The following is a 14908-nucleotide window of genomic DNA, read 5'->3' as shown; positions in this document are numbered from 1 at the left end:
CCCTCCCTACCTCCTGCCCTACCTGCACAGATTTTCTGAGATGCTGGGATTGAGGGAAGATGAAGAGAGAAAACTTCAGAAAGCTGCACCCAGAAGGCAGAGCCCAGACATAAAATGTTTAAGAAGGCAAGAAAAATATCCACAACCTTAGAAATGTCTATGCCAGATTGCTTTTCATTTTGGAAAAGGCCAAGTCCACCCATCTCTGTTGGCATTCCTCAGCATACTTTATACCCCTATGTCACTTTAGGACACAGAAAGTCAACAAAGAACAAAGCTACAATTGAAGGAATGGGTTTTATTCACCCTTTCAACAATTTATTGGTTGATTACTCTGTATCAGGTAAAGCTCTAGGTGCTGGGACTAGAACTTCTGTCTCATCTGAGTTTATGTTTTCAATGGATGAGAGCAGAAGTTCTGCTGACTGGGACACACTAAGAAGACAGAGTGTGACCTGGGTGACTGGAGCGGAAGGGCAGGTGACTCATGTAGTTTGGGTACAGGCAAAGAAAGCTCTCTGAAGAGGCTCCTCCCACCTGCCTGGTCCAAAAGTCTCTACCCCATCCCCCTCTGGAAATAACAATTTCAAGCTCAGGAAAGCTAGATGTAACCCTTGAGACCATTGCCAAAATCTAAGTAAAACCTCTAGTAAAGATTTTAATACCCGATAAAGCAGATCTTCATCCCCAGTAGGCAACAGGGGAAGCTATTTAGGTTAAATACCTGATTTCAAGTTGTTGTTATTGCTATTGCTGCATTTTGTTTCTCTTGTGCCTGATAAAGGAGAGGAAAGCTGCAGTCTCTTGAAAACCATATGAGCAATAGTTTCCTGGAAGACAAAATCCCCAAAGACGTCTCTGAAACCGTCAATCATATTCTGACTCATGTACATCTGCTGGGCGTGGGAGTTTGCTAAAAAGTTGCCAGGTAATTTAGTGATATGTATCCAAAGCCTTAAAAAAATACCTTTTCTTTGCATCTTTCCTTAATTATTTCCTTTAAATATATTCCTAGAAATGGAATTCAGCTTGCAGTGAGGTTCACTGTAGCACTGTTTGTAAAAGTGAAAGGCTAACCACGTGCTAACTGCCCATCACAGGGAATTAATTATGTCTGCTGGGGCCCTGCACACCATCCCACAAGGAGGTGGCATGACTGATGAGAAACCTAAAGTGGGGGAACAGCAGGAACCAGTCTGCCCCACTGTGATTGATTTTTAACTGTTCCTATAAACACAAACGAGTCCAGTCAGTTAAACATCAAAATGTTCAGAATGATTATCCCTGGAGGAGTGAGAATACAAGAGATTTTCATTTTCCCTTCAGTATTCTCTTATTTTTAAAACATCACATGATATTTGAATGACTTTTTTTCAGGTTAATTTTTAAAAGACAACAAAATAGTTGCCCAGAGAAACCCTCTCTCCTAAGTGCAGTCCCCACTCCAAAGTGGATGGTAATTGGATTGCCGGGCACCCAGCAGGTGGCCCACCCTTTATTCAAGGGTCAGAGGTTACCTGGGGGTTAACTTGAGTCCATGGACCACAGTGAAGTCCTTGGGAAGGAGGGAGTCTCTCAGAGTACAGGCAAATGTGACTGTGAACTCCCCACACTGCAAGACTCCTGGGAGAAGCAGCCATTCTGTTCTGCTCCCCTTAGTCAAGGCCCCACCCCACCACCCAAGGTGTCCAAGGCCCCACCCTCGGTCCATTTATCCAGAGCCCCCTGACCCATCAGACAGTGGACTGTCCTCGAGCTATGAGTGGGGGAGGAGCACCCTTGGGGTCCTCTGGGCCTGCTCCCTTCCACACCCCTGTCCTTGGTGTGGGGGCTGTTTCCTCCTCCAGGCCTCTCCTTCTCCCCATAGGAAGGATATCCTGGTCCCTCCACCATTCCTCTGTGACTCTCCTTTCCACCACTCCCAGAGACTTGGCCTGGGGAAGGAGAAGCAAATTGTTTTTGTTCAAGATTAGGCTTTCCCTCTTCTACCACTGATATACTCCCAAACAGAAAAATAAGCTTTACAAAATTCAGTATTTACCTGCATATTTCCCATGTACGTCTCTCTCCCCCTGCCTCATCTCACTGGTCCATGGAGAGTCTGCTCCCAATTCACATTCACGCCACAGCTTCATCAGAGTCTCAGCTTTGCTGGCAAACAGTCACAGAAACACACAATTGCATGAATTAGGTAATATCTTCAAAGGGCCCATTAACATATAAAGGTTTAGAATCATTAGCTTAGACCATGCCTATGAAGATGAACTAAAGGATTTGAAATCTTCAGCCTTAAAAAAGAAAAACCTGAAAGTAAGGAAATTTTCACTAAGTTAAACTTCCATCTCTGGAATCAAGTGCAACTATGATTCAGCTCTGAATGATAAGGTCACCCAAATGGGTGTGTTGTGGGGTCCAGGAAGGACAGACACCCACACTTTCCCTGAACACATAGATGGGGGCTAGGCTCTGTCCCAGGAGGTTAAATCTTATATTTCCATGAAGCCTATAACTATCAGCAAATGTATTTGTATTTAAGCTCCAATCTTATATTGCATGTGTCCCTTTCCCTGGCTCTGAGCTCCTTGAGAGCAAGGCCTATGGTTTTTTCATCTCTATCTCCAGAGCCTTCTTTTAAAAGATGGGCATTCCACCATTTATTTGTGTACCTCGGCCCTCAGCATCCCTGACACACTGCCCTGCACCTGCATCAACATCCCAGATCCCCCACAAGGCTTGCATCTTTGCATCTGCCATGGCATCTTGCAGCCCTGGGCCCTGCACTCAGCAGACCAGTTTATGTGGCTCCATCTGTGTCTGACTCCTTCCTTGCACATGGCTCTGAAACCACCCCAGCCCTTCTTCCCAGCACAGACCTGGGGGAGCTGGGTTGCGTATCTTTCCTGATATCCAGGTGCCTTCCATCCTTCTTTGCAGCTGTTTGCTCATTTTTCTGGATGCTTCTACACCTCCCAGGCCAGCCCTGTGATTCAGGTCATGCTCCTCTCACTCTGCCAGTGTGGGCAACAGAACTGCAGTGTATCATGGCTTTGGGCATTACATCCACAAATGGAGCCATTGTGCACAGCTGTATCCGTGTAAAACAAGAGTTCCCTGCCCACAGGATGTGGGGGCCCTCTCTGTAATTCTCTTTCATCTCCCATTCTTTCAGAAGTTTCATTCTTGCCCATGAGGACTTTCCTCTCATCTGTGGACATTAAAAGCTGGTTAGAAAGTTCTACTCAGTGCTGCCTGCATGTTAATGCTTCTAAATGGTCTCATTTTGATTCCTCTTGTTGTGAAACAAATGCCCCGGTGTCCCCCTTGCCCAAATTAACTATTTCAATCTGCCTGGCCATGCCTCAACCTCCCCAGACAAGGCCTGTCCTATACCATAATTAAAATTTACTGCATTCTTGGCTTTGTCATCTGGACCTTTCCATGTGATAAGCACACAATTCTGAATTGTCTTCAAAATTGCTGTAAAATTGTGAATTATGGCAATTACAGTCAAACTTCAATTATTCAGATGTGCTAGGGGAACAGGACAATTTTGAATGAATGAAGAGACTTTACAAAAAAGTAAGTAATGCATAAGGAGAGGGGTTAGATTTCAGAGTACCCCATTTCTGTCATAGGACACTCAGCCTCACACTGCAGTAGAGAATACAAGTAGCCCACCTTGTAGGAAATCAAGAAACACCCAGCATATCAGCTCCTTCATAGAGCAAGATGAAAACATTCTGCAGGGGGTGGCCCCTGTTTCTACTGTGAGCAAACCCCATAGTTATGCCCATGTGAGCCACTGAACGGAAATCCCATCAGTCAGAGCAGTAATTTTCTGGGAGGCAAATTTAAATGCATGCTATCTTCTTTCTTACGAGATAACCAAACTAAAGGTTAACTTTCACTTACCAAAACCTTGCCACATCTCAGCCAGAGTGTCACCCTGTCTCTGACTGCAACTCACCTTCACTCTAGGCAAGGGTGCTTTTAAAAGCTTCTCCACTTAGAGATCAGAAGTATTAACATGCTCTGCAAGCCAAAATGAGCCCAAGAAACTACACACTTGCAAATGTCTATTTTCAAAATGTTTACACTAAGGGAAATGTTAAGCCAGGTTCCCTAATTAGAACAAGTATCTGCATTGCGAGTAAGATGGGTTGTGACCACCAAGCAGAGAGGAAACCAAAGGCAAGATGACATGTGACAGGCTCCAGGTGAGCAAAGGGCAAGCCAGCCCACATCTCTTTTAGTTCTTTAGGCATTTAATCAACTGTAAAAGCTGCTGCCTGCTGCCTCTTCTCCCAGTGGTCTCTCTATTATCACTAAAATAATAATGACAAATTGGGAAAGGCACAGAAGACAGGCAAATGTGAAGCCAAGTGTTACAGATAGCAACAGGAGGTGACAGCCAGCAGCCCTCAGGCACCAGGAGGAGCCAGGATGGCACTGAGGGCCTCCTCCCCAGGGAAGCAAAATCAGCTACCTGCATTTGTAGCCTACCAGGAAGTGGGGATGAACCAAGGAGGCTGCAGGATGGTGCGAAAAGAATCCAACCCCAAGCTGAATCAGCCATAAAGGATCAGCCTTGCCTTGTTTCTGGTTGAGAAAGGACAAAGGCAAAGCCCTGCAATTACAGGGAAGGAGTTTTAAGATAGCAGCAGAGGCCTCCCACCTTGGGCTTCACTGGGACAGTTAAGGGAAACTGCCCTCTGCAGTCTGGCTCACCAGGATCACTTTTATTTTTTTTTTTTATTTTTTTTTTCAACTTTTTTTATTTATTTTTGGGACAGAGACAGAGCATGAACGGGGGAGGGGCAGAGAGAGAGGGAGACACCGAATCGGAAACAGGCTCCAGGCTCTGAGCCATCAGCCCAGAGCCCGACGCGGGGCTCCAACTCACTGACCGCGAGATCGTGACCTGGCTGAAGTCGGACGCTTAACCGACTGCGCCACCCAGGCGCCCCCAGGATCACTTTTAGATACCACCACTGGACTAAGTATTCAGACCCCAGCCCTCTGAAGCCATCCACCAGTCCCCTGACTTTGGGGTTGTAGATTCTTTCTAGCACCCAAATTCCAGAATCCTCTTTGTCTCATCAGCTCATAGGTTATCCTGCAGAAAATGATGCCAGAAAAAGACAAGTCCACCAAATGCTGGAACTCCCTGGGGCTCCAGCTTCTTAGGCACTGAATGTTTCATGTTTGCTTTTGTGATTTCATTCATTTCCATTGTTCCTAGAATTCCCCTCCCTGAAACTCTTTACCCAGATCACCAACTCCTGCTCATCCTTCATTTCTTCAGAGACCACCCTGCACACCATCCCTCCTCCCCCATCATGATTAGATGCCATAGTGTGCACTCTGTTTCATCTTCATGACATTTATTCCTTCTATTCTTCAATAAATATTGAGCATTAACTAGTAACAGGTACAGAGGTAGGCACTGGGAATTCAGCCACGATCAAGAAAAAAATAGTCCATGCTATTGGTAGGGGGTATCATTGATATTGCATAACAGATATTTTATTACAATATTTGATATTTACATGCTAGGAAAGAAAAGTACCTTGAGCTATGAGGAAATGATATGCAAAGAACCTGAGGTGAGGCAATTGGAGTTAAAGCACTACAAACAATTACACAAATGCTTTTTCTCCCCAGCTCCAACCCCTCCTGACAGTACACAGCCAAGGAGTCGGTGCCCTGGAACCTGCAGCTCACACCAGGGTGCAAGGGAAGAGGCAAGGGGGGGCCCTGCAGAGGCCATCCTCAGCTAAGGAGGGGAGTCTAAACCTTGGCTTTCTCTGTCCTTCCTCCCCAACCATTCCACAATTCATTTCTCATAATTAATTTGACAAGTGAGAAAACTATTTTCAAAGTAAACAAAATAAGTCAAAATGGTGCTAACTTCTCTCAGTAATGTCCTCCATCAATCACAGATGACTCAGGCTTTTTAAACAGAAAGACAGAACGAAAGCTTTAAACTCAACAGCTCTCCCAACTCTGTAATATTAAGGTGTTGGAATTGATTTGTCATTAAAGAGAAAGCTACAAGTACTTTATATGCCTAGAAGGAGGGGGAAAAAATCAATGTTAAACTGCATAATTAGGAGAAGGGTGAGACAGTAGAAGGGGGTAAATTCCTTATTGATTCAGGAAAAACAACAAAAATAAAAAAAGAGTTGAACACTCATTTAATTCCTCCGTGCTGCACAAGGCAAGGTGACAACACAGGAGAGGAATGCAAGCCTGCATGCCAGAAGTGTGAATTCATCAGCCACACACCCGGCCCCACTCCCTCCTCACACCCAAGGGGTGTGGAGGGAGCCTGTCTGCACCTGACTCTCACCAAGTGCAAAAGATGGGCTGGAGCTGCATTGTTTGCTGCAGAACCAAAACTCACCGAGGGGAAGTGGGAAAGGGACGATAGCAAGTTAGGTCCCCCGGGGAACAAAACAGAGCAGCTTGAACCTTCCAAGTCAGGAGTCAGGTGCTTGCCTCCACAGTACCATGAATAAAGCTTTGCTAAGCAAATTTAAAGTACACATGGGCTCCCTAGTCTTTCTATAATAATAAAAAAGACAGTAACAGAAGTTGGTAAGGATGTGGAGAAATTGGAACCCTCATACATTTCTGCTGGGAATGTAAAATGGTGGAACTGCTTTGGAAAACCATTTGGCAGCTCCTTAGCTCTGAACAGAGATACCATATGACCCAGTATATGGTATATATCCAAGAGAATTGAAAATAATTGTCTATATAAGTTTTTATATAAAAACTTACACATGAACGTTCATAGTAGCATTATTCATAACAGTCAAAAAGTGGAAACAAGTATCCATCAACTGATAAATAAACAAATTAAATGTGGCACTTCCATGCAATGGAATTTTATTCAGCATTAAAAAAAAAAACCCAGTGAAGTACTGACACTTGTCACTGTGGTGACCCTTGAAAACATTATCCTCAGCGGAAGAAAGCAGATGCAAAAGACCACATATTGTATGGTTCCATTTATAGGAAAAGTCCAACACAGGCAAATCCAGAATGTAGAAAGTAGATTAGTCATTAGCAGGGCTGGGGAAGGAAGGGTGGAGAGTCACTACCTTTGGGTGGAGAGGGACCAAGGGTGACTACTAAGGAGTACAGTTTTCTTTTGGAGGTAATGAACATCTTGGGATTAAAGCCATGGTACAACTTTAAGAATGTACAACTTTAAGAATATACGAAAACCACTGAGTTGTACACTTTGAAAGAGTGAATTTTATTATATGTGAATTGTATCTCAATAAAAAGAAAGAATATCTGTGATAGGAGTGGTTACCCTATTTGGCAGATGTATTTTCTCATCATCTTAAATATAAATAATGCAGCAAATACAAATAAGAGATCTATTTAATAAAGCAAGTCCAATTTAGCCCAATTTAGCAACACTTTGAGGTGGATAGTTTAAAGTTAACTAAATGGACTTGAAAGTGATAAAGGTGAATTGCTTTTGAAGATTTTCAAGTACCAACCTTTTTTTACATTCTATATGGCTTCTAATCACTGTCCACATTAGGAAGAGTATGGGCTAAACTGTATCTCCCCCAAATTCTTCTGTTGGAGTCCTAATCCCTGTACCTGAGAATGTGACTGCATTTGAAGATAGGGTCTTTAATGAAGAGATAATGAAGGTAAAATGATGTCATATGAGAGGGCCCTAATCCAATATGACCAATGTCCTTACAAGAAGAGACTAGGGAACAGACAAGCAGAGAAGACCATATGAAGATACACAGAGAAGAAAATCATCTGTAAGTCAAAGAGAGAGAGGCCTCAGAAGAAATCAACCTTGTCAACATTTTGATCTTGGACTTCCAGCCTCCAGAAATGTGAAAAAATAAATATCTGCTGTTTAAGCCACCCATTCTGTGGTACTTTACGGCAGCCATAGTAAGCAAATATAGGAAGTATTAATGTATTAAATTCAGTATCTGACTCCCTTTAAATTATAATTATCATATGCTGGAGCATATAATAGTGAACTAGCAAAGAGTGAACCAACCACTACCAGGGTTTTTAATCCTATTTCCCTAAATCCTTAATGTAACATTGAACTCTACGGAGGCTTTTTTCTCCACAGAGGTAAAACTGAAATTCTTTATAAAGCAATAGAATATTTTTTTAAAGCAGCTTGCAAATTCCACTGATGCACAGAAGGTAAACATTGGAAGATTACTGCCCAGAATTCTACAAACATGATGTCCACAGGCTATTCTGCCTGGCGCCTTTGAGGAAATGAATTTTGTGAAACTTCAGTCATTGGGCTAATTCATGGGAGGATCATTTGCTTCATGACAGATGTTTAAGGCCAAGAGGTACAAAAGCAATAGCCTAATAACAAATCAAACTCAGAATTCTTGTCCCCCATGCAACTCCAGAGAATAAACTCCTTGAGGGTAAGGGCAGTGGGTGAGTAAAGTAATAAACAATTCTATGCTTCTTTTGAAAATCCCACCATTCCCAACACTTAACACAGGACCAGACCAAAAATAAATAAATAAATAAAATCTCAGCACATATTTTCACATTCACTTATTGATGACAAACATCAAAATGGCTGCCATTGTCCACACCAAGGAATCTGAATATTCTTATACATATTTACTGGCCACTTATAACAAAGGCATTTAAAATATCTCAATGTTGTTTTTAACCTCTGTCAATCTGATAGGTTGAAAATGTTTAAATGTATGAACCTTGTAGCACTATAATTCACAATAGCCAAAAAAATGTAAACAAACCAAATGACCATCAATGATGAATGGATAAACAAATTGTGATATATACATACAATGGAATATTATTCAGTCATAAAAAGAAGTAAAGTATGATACATGCTACAACTTAGAAGAACCTCAAAAATACTATGCTAAGTGAAAAAAGCCAGACACAAAAATCACATGTTGTGTGATTTATTTATTTAGCAAAATAAATATTTGACAGAATTGGCAAATCCAAAGACAGAAAGTAGATAGGGTAAAGGAGAAACCTGGAGTGACTATTTAATGGGTATTTTTCTTGGGGTAATGAAAATATTTGAAACTAGAGAGAACTGATAGTTGCACAGCATTGTGAATGCACTAAATCTCATTGAACTGTACACTTTAAAATGGTAACTGTATGTTATGTAAACTTCAACTCAAATTAAAAAAAAACTATACCCCAGGTGCCTGGGTGGCTCAGTTGGTTGAACGTCCAACTTCGGCTCAGGTCATGATCTCACGGTTCAGTTCAGGAGTTCAAGCCCCACATTGGGCTCTGTGCTGACAGCTCAGAGCCTGGAGCCTGCCTTGGATGCTGTGTCTCCCTCTCTCTCTGACCCTTTCCTGCTCACACTCTATCTCTGTCTCTCAAAAATAAACATTAAAACAAATCCTTAAAAAAATTATACCCCCACCAGTGCAGGAGGATACCTGCTCCCCCACACCGTCATCAACAACAAGGTATAATCTCCCACAGCCTTTAATTTGGAGCACATAAACAAAACCTTGGAGTTGTACATCCCCTTTGATGCAATTTCTAGTTATTGGAATTTATTCTAAGGTAATGGCTCCCAATTGAAGGCAACTTTTTCTCCCAGGGAACATTTGGCAATGTCTAGAGACATTTTTGGTTGTCACAACTGGAGAGCTGCTACTGGCATCTAGTTGAAAGAGACCAGAAATGCTGCTAAACATCCTACCTTGCACAGGACAGCTCCCCTCAAAAGACTGTCCAGGCCAAAGTGGCAATAGTGTCAGGGTTAAAAACCCTGTTCTAAGAAAATAATCAGACAAGCACACAGTGATACATGGGTACAAGTGTTCACTTTAGCATGTTCACTATTATCTTCATATAATAGTGAAAATGTGTAAATAACTTAAATGTCTAGCAAGAGTAGCTAAATAGGCGCACCTGAGTGGCTCAGTGTGTTAAGTGTATGACTCTTGATTTCAGCTCAGGTCGTGAGCTCATGGTTCATGGGATTGAGCCCCACATTGGGCTCTGTGCTGACAGTGCAGAGCCTGCTGAGGATTCTTTCTCTCCCTCTCTCTCTTCCCCTCTCCTGTTCATTTGTGCACACTCATGCTCTCTCTCTCAAAATAAATAAATAAACCTTTATAAATAATAAATAATAAGAATAATTGCTTGGGTGCCTGGATGGCTCAGTCAGTTAAGCCTCAGACTCCTGATTTCTGCTGAGGTCATGATCTCATGGTTCATGGGATTGAGCCCCACATCTGGTTCTGAGCTGACAGCACAAAGCCTGCTTGGGATTTTCTCTCCCTCTCTCTCTGCCCCTCCCATCCTTGCACACTTTCTCTGTCTCTCTCAAATAAAAAAATAAACATTTTTTTAAATAAATAAATATAATTGTTGACCAGTCAAAATGACACTACACATTTGACCACTCATTTCACATGTCAGTTGTGGGCAAAGTTGACTTGCTTTCTGTCTCAGCTGTATTCACAAATCTGTAGCTCCTAGAGCTCCTAGAGTCTGGCACATACCATGTGCTCAGTGAATCTTGGATAGATGAATATATCTATGAACATCCATTAAATTTCAAAATTTCAAGAGGAAGTTTAGTACGATGAAACTACTTCCATTTCTAACAATTTTTCATAATGTTGCTTACAATATAATTTTGAAGACTGCTAACTAGACATGTTAGATGCTTTTACTGAACAGCTTTAGTTGTTCTGAAGGTCTAAATCCACTTAGCTCTTTGACATAAAGGACTTACCCAAATATATCCAAACCCACTTGTGAAATTCAAATGATAATGTTCAAGCACAGCCACAGGTGTTGGTGGGCCACTCCTGACCCAGTTATCGAGAATCTGTCTGCATTCAGGTATAATAAACAACAGGCTCTTTGATATCTATCCAGTAATTCTCCAGCGGCTGACATTGGCTAAAGCCCCCGCGTGTGTGTCATCAGGGGGAAGAAACAACCCAGTGTGTCAATGATCAAAAGGTTAACGGAAAAACAATCCACTAGCTTGCTATTTCCAAGCTACTGGAAAGCTACTTCTCTCTTAAAGGGTCTTAATAACAACAAACATCATTTTCTTTGACTCTCAGATTGGGAACAACAGAAGAGCAAACCCAGGTACAACTTTTCATTTGACACAACAGTTTCTTGTATATTGTTTTAGTTTCTCTATGTCACTTCTGTTCTCCATGACTCCTGCTTTGGAGCAGTTAAACAAGGAATGTCTACCAGAGTGCAGTCCTGACTAGCCATACATAACATCGGCCTGGCAGGACTCGGATGAGAGGAAGACTGTGAAGGGCAGAGGCTCCTCTCCCACCTGGCTGCCTCACCCATCTCAGAAACACTGTGGGTGGGAGATCCCGTGCCAGACAGAGGGACCTGCAGCCTCTCAGCTCTGGGCATGCCAGACTTGGGGTCCCAGGGCCAGGTCTTCTAGGTTCTTACAAAAAAAAAAATGGAAATTCTGATTTTTATGTAAACTCCCATTCTTTTTTTCTTAGTTGCTAATTAGATTTTTTAAACACTGTGTAGGCAAAAAACAAACAAACAAAAAAAACATCTGTAGGCCACCAGTTTTCAGTCTCAGCGTTTTACCTTAAGTTTGATGTTGACTTCAGATCTTTCTACTCCTAACAAGTCACCTGAATAAATTGCTATCCCAGGACCTTTTGGGCTTGAATTCGTTTTCATTTTTATCTCCTGAGTTTCTTAACACACTCCAGGGCAGGAAGTGGGGCAGGGATTTCTTAAGACCAAGTCATCGTCTTCTCTGGATCACTTCTGGTTTTGAAAGTCACATTAATTACACTCCCAAAAACAATTTTCCCCTCTAGTCAACTGGATAATAGAATTCCAGGCCCTATTCCTAGAAGAGGTGTTTAAGAAACCATTAGTAGATTATCATGATGTGGATTCCCTTACCTCACATTACCCCAGATTCCAACAAAGATGGGGCAGCCAGTGTAGATCTAAAACAGCTTGGCAGAGCAGGAAATAAATGACTTCTCCTCTGAGCTTGGCACAGAGGAATGATGTGTTGGTCTAATAGCCACTGCAGATGCTGGCTATTGCCCAAACTGTTGTCCCTCCCCAAATGCCTGAGGCCCCTGCTGTCCCTTGAATTCCTCCCCACCCCAAAGTTTCCTATACCAAGCATATGGAGAATGCTTCAGACTCCCTCTCCATTCAGGAGAGGCTTCCAGGGCACTAAGTAACAAAATGAACCTCCCTTTAAGCTGGAGGAATATTAACTGCGCAGAAGTCTTTTTGACAGCACAACCAAGTGAGAGGCTGGACCTATGGCCACTTAACCATTACTTTCAACAACAAAGCCTTACACTTGTACCATGTTTGTTGGAAATAAGTCTGTGTGCACATACCATCTTTCTTTTAATCCTTACAAAAATTCTGAGAAGTTTTATAGCCTTTTTTACAGAGGAGTCTTTGAGCCTCCTACCATGTATCTTTCCAGGAGATTCCTTTATGTTCATTGCCTAAGGCAAAGCTGTCTGAAAGGACAGAAATAGAGTCATCCTGGAGACCCAGGAGCAGAAACCTGGATTCAGCATGACCCTTGGAATGAGCAAAATCCCATTTTCATTCTTCAGTCATCCTGCTCAAGAACCAAATTCTTGGGAGTTTGACTGAGTATCTGTAGCAATTCACAGATATATCTCTGGGAAGACCCTCCCAAGATCACAGGAAAGGAGCCAATGATATCCTGATTTTACAGAGGAAGATTAAGTGGTTGGGCCCACAACTTGGCAAGACCAGGAATAACATGGTCCCCAAGCTGTCCTAACTCAGAAAAGGAGAATTGCTACCTTCCTGGCCTGGACCCTCAGGACAGTCCCACAGGCTCATGTAGAGCTGAACCTCCACAGTGGAAGTACTATGACTTCTTTCTGCATAAAACAGGATGAACCTTTATACACAGTAAAACACTTATTATTTTTCATCTTCCTTTTACCTTGTTGCAATTTCATTTTTTGTTTCCAATGTCAATCTAGGACCACTTTTGGTCATACAAGTCAGACACTTTAATTTATGCCCACCATCCACAATTTCATCCAAAGTAACAAATTAACAACCTTGAAATGATTTGAAATGTAACTATAGCTTTATCTTTAAAATAATAATAATAATAATGTTAGAACTATGGAAAAAATATATATATCCAAGTTGTGTGTGATAGCCTGAGCTTACATCACTGCTCCACGTCTGGGCCAGGAGAGAACAAGAAACCAGCAATGACCATCCCCCCAAAACTGCATCCAAGGAGAGAAGGAGCAAGTTTGTCTTAGCAAAATCAGATGTTTCTCCAGTGACCTTAACCATCCATCCACAGATAGCCACACTGATTCTGGGGGAGGATATTTCATGGGAATACATGTATGACTCCTAAGAAAGCATATTATGATATGGAACCCAGACTGTGTTCCCTTCCCACCTTCTTCTCAAATCCCCACCTGCAGTGGGGATATCAGATGCAGAGCACTTAGAGATGAGTTTGGGGTCATGCTCAAAGTTCAGTGCAATGTTCAAGTAACTCATTAGTGATTGCCAAGTGAACAAGGAAACAACAAACCTTGAACTCAAAAATCCTCTTGGAGAATTTGAAAATATGTCCCTTGAAAATGAGAGATTTCAAAAAGTCTTCAGAGTTGGGAACCTGCTGACACACCCGCCCAGCACAGCTGTGGCCCAGGGTAATAAGGGGTGATCATCACCTAAGATCTAGGCTGCTTAATGGGGCTTGAGAGAGTGGCTTCCCAGTCAACGAGAGTGAGAGGCTTAATGTGTTAATGTTTTCAGAAGCTTTCCTGGTGCTCTAATGGGAGCAGCTTCACCACCTCCAAACAGCCTTTTATCTCCCAAAATAGTCTCTCTCTTCCTACCCCCTCCATCAGCTGGTCCTTCCAACCTCACCAAGACCACTGCCTCCAAGAGAAGAGGACTGGAGGCAGCGAGCTCACAGAACATGATGTATGAGCCTCCCAAGATCTCTGATCTTTTCTTCTTTTGCCTAATGCACCTTGGCTAATTTTGCCAAAAAGAATCATCAGTGGCACATGTGGCCCTGCTCTGATGCTGTGCCATCTGAGGAGGCAGAGAAACCCTTCTGCTGGAAAATGAATGCAAATAAATTCTAATCATCAAGAAGAGCTCAATTAGAGCCAAGTTCAGCACACTTCAGAGGTGTTGCTATTTTCTCCCTGGCTAACCCCACACAGCCTTTTCAAAGGGGTCTCTGACCTTGGGAGAAGCTTGGCAACAAGAGCTCCTCCAGGCAACTTTGTAACCAGACGGGCAAACTTCCACCCATCTTTGATGTCTCCTACAAGCCAGAAAAGGGGAAAGGCTCCCTGCTACTAAAGATGTTTGAGTTTAGAACCACATTTCTTCTCTTACATGCCCACAGCAACTTCATCGGGGCTAGGGAAGAACAGGGCTTGGTGAAGATGTGAGCATGGCACTGGTCTGAGGGGACCTGGGACCTAACAGCCCAGGAACATGTGACCACCTACAGAATGTCAGCTGCTCTGCCAAGCTGCTAGGAACTGATTCCTGTTTAAGTGACCCCAAGTAATGAGGGGTTGGAGCCTGGCAACTGGGGAAGTGAGGCAGGACAGGAAAACAGCCCAAATGCCAGGCAACATTTTGAGGGTTCAGATATGGATACCCACCACTCATCAACTGTGTGATCTTGGGGAAATTTAACAATCCTGCAGGTAGCTGCTATTGCTATCTCCAGTTTGTAAAGGAAACAATCCTCACATTATCTCAAAACATTAGCAAGAAAAGAGAGGAAAGGGCTTAGCACAGTACCAGGTACAAAGCGCAGAGTAAATGTTGACTAGCAATACCATGGTTTCTACTA

This window comes from Acinonyx jubatus, chromosome E2 (genome assembly GCF_027475565.1).
Source record: "Acinonyx jubatus isolate Ajub_Pintada_27869175 chromosome E2, VMU_Ajub_asm_v1.0, whole genome shotgun sequence".
NCBI classification, from domain to species: domain Eukaryota; kingdom Metazoa; phylum Chordata; class Mammalia; order Carnivora; family Felidae; genus Acinonyx; species Acinonyx jubatus.
The sequence above is the reverse complement of the archived record's forward strand: the minus strand, read 5'-3'. Positions refer to the sequence as shown.